A 5,268-nucleotide genomic window follows, 5' to 3' on the forward strand; every position below is an offset into this window, starting at 1 on the left:
TGCCCGCCACGCTGCCTGCCCGCGTCTCGCGCGACCCCCGTCGCCGCGTCCCTCGCGGCCTCCTCCCTCCCCGGAGCCCAGGGACCGCCCCGCCCCCAGCGCTGGCCCGGGAGAGCAGTCCCTGCTCCGCTCCCGGCAGCCATTTGTTGGTCTCCCCCACCCGCTTTCATCCAGAACCCGACCCCACTCCACACCCTTGCCCCCCTTCGCAGCCATGGTACCTGAGCCGCCTTCTGCTACTGCATTAAGCGATGGGCGGCACATCTGTCAACCGGTGGTTGCGTGCTCCTGTCCCCTGGGGGAGAGATGGGCACAGTGCAGTGGCTTTTTTGGGAGAGGCCAGTTAGGTGTTAACGCCACATTCTTATGTATTGGTGTCAGAGAAGGCAAGGTCAAAGAAACGCCTTGGCACAGGGAGCAGAAGGTGGTGAGGTTTGTGATGGTTCTTGGGTGAGTTTATGCCAGCAATGCCCCTCTGCCATGTACATTGGCCAAACTGGACAGTCTAGGCAAAACAATAAATGGACACAAATCAGACATCAAGAATTGTAAGATTCAAAAACCAGAAGGAGAGCACTTCAATCTCCCTGGACACTCAATAACAGACTTAAAAGTAAAAACGAAGAGTACTTGTGGCACCTTAGAGACTAACAAATTTATTTGGGCATAAGCTTTCGTGGGCTAGAACCCACTTCATCAGACGCATGCAGTGGAAAATACAGTAGGAAGATATATATATATATATATATATATATATATATATAGTACATGAAAAGATGGGGGTTGCCTTACTAATTCTAACGAGACAATTCAATTACAGTGGGCTATCATCAACAGGAGGAAGAATCACTTTTGTAGTGGTAACCAGAGTGGCCCATTTCAAACAGTAGAGAAGAAGGTGTGAGTAACAGTAGGGGGAAATTAGCATGGGGAAATTAGTTTTTATTTCTTGTAATGACCCATCCACTCCCAGTCTTTGTTCAGGCCTAATTTGATGATGTCCAGTTTGCAAATTAATTCCAGTTCTGCAGTTTCTCGTTGGAGTCTGTTTTTCAAGTTTTTGTTGTTGAAGAATTGCCACTTTTAGGTCTGTTATTGAGTGTCCAGGGAGGTTGAAGTGTTAAAAGTGGCAATTTTTCAACAAAAAAAGTCAAAAACAGACTTCAATGAGAAACTGCAGAACTGGAATTAATTTGCAAATTAGGACACCATCAAATTAGGCCTGAATAAAGACTGGGAGTAGATGGGTCACTACAAAAAGTAATCTTCCCTCTGTTGATACTCACATCTTCTTGTCAACTGTTGGAAATGGGCGATGTCCACCCTGATTGCATTGGCCTCATTAACACTACAAAAGTAATTTCCCACTCTGTTGATATTCACCCCTTCTTGTCAACTGTTGAGAATAGGCCACTTCCACCTTAATTGAATTGGCCTCATTAGCACCGACTCCCCCCCACTTGGTAATGCAACTCCCATCTTTTCATGTGCTGTAATATATATACTGCTTACTGTATTTTTCACTCCATGCATCTGATGAAGTGGGTTTTAGCTCACGAAAGCTTATGCCCAAATAAATTTGTTAGTCTCTAAGGTGACACAAGGACTCCTCGTTGTTTTTGCTGATACAGACTAATACACCTACCACACTGAAACCAGTCTTAGGGTTGGTTTACACTACACAGCTAGGTCCACATAAGGCAGCTTACCTCGACCTAATTATGTCATTACAGCCTTCCTCCCGCCACTACAGTAGTAAGTGCCTACTACACCAACATAATAGCTCCACCGCCACCAGAAGCATTAGGCTTATATCCCTGTAGTTAGGTGTATCACTGCAGACACTGCATCCCTTTCATTGGCTGTTGGCTGTCTTGTTAATTTCAGGGCAGGAGCCCTGAAATTGACACGAAAGCCAGACAACTAGAGCCCAGCTGCCCCCCTGCTCCCCTGGGAGCCAGGGTAAGAAGCCCACACAGCTTTCCCCCACCCTTCCCCACTTCCAGCTAGGACCAAGCGCAAGAAGCTGGGCAGGGGGACTGAGAAGCCAGGGCAGCTGGAGCCCACTCCCCAAGGCGAGAAGCCCCAGGAGGCTTCCCCTGGCTCCTAGCGGGGAATGGGGAGGGGAGAAGCCCCGGGGGAAGGCTCCTGGCAGGGAATGGGGAGAGGAGAAGTCCTGGCCGCGCAGCTCCTGGCCAGGAACAGGGAGCAGAGGGAGGAGGCAGCCTCCCAGGAGCCCAGGAGGCAGCCGGGCTCCTGGCAGGGAGCTGCCAGCAGAGCCAAGAGATCTCTCAGCACCTTGCACTGCCCCTCTTAGGTTGGTGGAAGCATTCCCTGTGAGAGCGCATACCACCGACCCAAGGAGGGTAGTGTGAACATACACCACCACAGTCATTATTGCGGTGACTGTAAACTGGCCTAATATAGGTCGACTCAAGTTTCTAGTATAGACATAGCCTGAGGCTGGTAAAGTTCTGTTTCTTGCATGATGAAGTTTTACCCATGTTATTTATAAAGAGTTCCATTGTGCCACAAGAGAAAGTTGTCAGCACTCTTCTCCCTGGAGCTGAAGGGGTCTTTTAGATATTCTGGGCGCAGGCCATGTCGTGCCTTGAAGATCAGGCCTTGAACTTTATTTGGTATTCTATGGGAAGCCAATTTAGAGAGGAGAGGAGAGGTATGAGGTGCTTGCAGCAGCCTATCTTGCTGAGGAGACATGGTGCAGTGGTGTATACTAGTTGGAGTTTCCTGAGTGCTGAAGACTTCATGTCCAGGTTTATCACATTGCTGTAGTTCAGCTGAGAGGTGATGAAGGCATGAATAACTGAGGCCAGGTCATCGTTGACCAACATGGGATGGCATCTTCTAGCCAATTGGAGATGATAGAATGAGTCACTCTCAGATACTTCTGTGTGAGAGCTTAGCATCAGCAAGGAGTCCAGACTGAATTGAGCAATTTTGGGTGTGTACCTTCAGCCAAAGGATTCTGCATGGTGTCTGCAGACTTTTCAAAGGGCTTTCCTCTGGCCACCAGCATCATCTCTTTTTTGCTCTTTTAGGTTCAGCTAAACTTCTCTCAGCTGTTCATCCATGAGCCGATCTCATCCGAGCACTGGGCCAGCTTGATGGCAGTGGTGTGGTCATAAATGGTGAAGGATAGATAGTGTCATCTGCCTATTGGTGGCACTTGAGTTCATGTTGTCTGACCAGTTTGTCTTTGTTTTAGGGTATGTCTACACTACAGGATTAATCCGAATTTAGATAATTCGAATTTGGGAAACAGGTTGTATAAATTCGATTGTGCGCGGCCACACTAAGCACCTTAATTCGGTTTTAAACCACATTAATTCGGTGGTGTGCGGCCACACTACCCCATTAACTTAAACACAGTAATTCGGTGGTGTGCGTCCACACTAACCCTAATTCGAATTAACAAAATCGATTTAGGCTCTACTCCGTTCGTCGAGGTGGAGTACAGAAATCGATTTAAAGGGCCCTTTAATTCGAATTAACTGGCTCTGTAGTGTGGACGGGTGAAGGGTTAATTCGGATTAAGGCAGCTAAATCCGAATTAAAGTCCTAGTGTAGACCAGGCCTTAGAATCCCCAGGTCACACAGGTCAATTTCAGAGCTGAGAAAAGAAGCCAAGAGTATTGCTTCCTATTCCTGCCAGCCAACCACTGGGAAACACTAGAGCAGTTTGCTCATACCTCTCCTGTGTCAGCTCTCCATCTCATTTTAAATCTCCATTGCAAAGTTTTTCCTTTGTAGTTTCTTTCTTGCTCTTCTATTACTTATCTGTGTAATTGTATTACAATGCAACTTCAAATATACAAACAAAATCTTCCTGTTATATGAAACAGTCATGAAAAATCCATACATTACCTGAATCCTCAATTATCTGAACATATTCAATATTCCTCATGACATTTGGATAATCAAGGTTGTACAATATTTATCTCTGAAAAGCATTTTACGATACAGTCTGTATGAAAGAGGCTACAGAAAATAAAACTTCATTGTATTGCACATTTCCCTGTGGCCACAGCAGTTTCCTGGGCAGTGGGGGGAAGGAAAGCATCAACCCCTCTCCTTCCTCCCTGTTGCTCCTGCATGCACTGCCTCTCTGGAGACACAGGTGGGACACACAACGCTTAAGGAACAAGGTGAGGAGGCGAGGGGCGGATGAAGAGGTGGGCCACGAGGTGAGCGGCAGGTGGAGGAGGGGGCGAGGAAGTGAGCGGTGGGCGCGGGAGTAAGGAGATGAGTGGCGAGCCAGCAGCAGAGGAGTGGGGGGATCTGGTGGTGAGCGGGGTGGGGAGTGAGGAGGCGAGCTGGGTGGGGAGTGAGGAGGTGAGCAATGGGCAGACGGTGGGGTGAGGAGGCGAGTGGCAGGGAGGGCTGGTGAGGAGAAAAAAGTGTCAGTGCGGCCACCAGCAAGAGTTGGTGGCTGCACTCTGAGGCCACCAAAAATTTTGTTGCAAGAACCCCTAGTGGCCTATATAGAGGTCTTTAGAGACAGTGGACTTTGATATGTCTTTGGGGTATTATATTTGGGATTATATAATATACCAATTAAGCAAATGTTTTTAATAATGTTGAATGTTTCATTCTCTAAATCTTAACATGTTTTTCTTTGTTTTAGAATTCCAAGTATTGTGCAATAATACAGGCTATAAGGTGCTGTTCTGCAATATACACATGCCTCATCTATGTCATAAAGTGTCCTTCCGCATACTAGTACTGGAATGTTGGAGATCTCTGGCCAAATGTCCCATTTGATAGCTATACTTATAGGCCCTCTGAGCCTGCCAGTCAGGTTCTATACTAGGAACCCATTAGTCCAGCAGAGCTACTAGCAGCCTCCCTTTTGAAGCTGGTAAGGAATGCTCTATTCAATATCAGTCTCAGCAAACTGTCTAATGATTCTAGTTTTTTCCCCAAATGATAGCTGAAAGGTAAGAATTGAATAATGGGTATTATTTAGTTCTTACTTTCCAATAACAACTTATTATTAACAAATTAATAATCTTTTCCGACAGGCTAATGTTTACTATGTATTACAAAAATAGTACAAGCATTATCAATTCGATATTTGGTAATTATGAGAATTGGAAGTAATGGGTCAACTGGAAGTACTGACACATGATGTACCAAACTGTTTTTGCAACTTTATACTGATTTTACAACACGAACATAACATGCTAGACCAGGGGTCGGCAACATTTGGCACGTGGCTCGCCAGGGTAAGCGCCCTGGCAGGCCGGG

This window comes from Terrapene carolina, unplaced genomic scaffold (assembly GCF_002925995.2).
Source record: "Terrapene carolina triunguis isolate 2854851 unplaced genomic scaffold, T_m_triunguis-2.0 Scaffold211, whole genome shotgun sequence".
In the NCBI taxonomy this organism is placed as follows: Eukaryota; Metazoa; Chordata; order Testudines; family Emydidae; genus Terrapene; species Terrapene triunguis.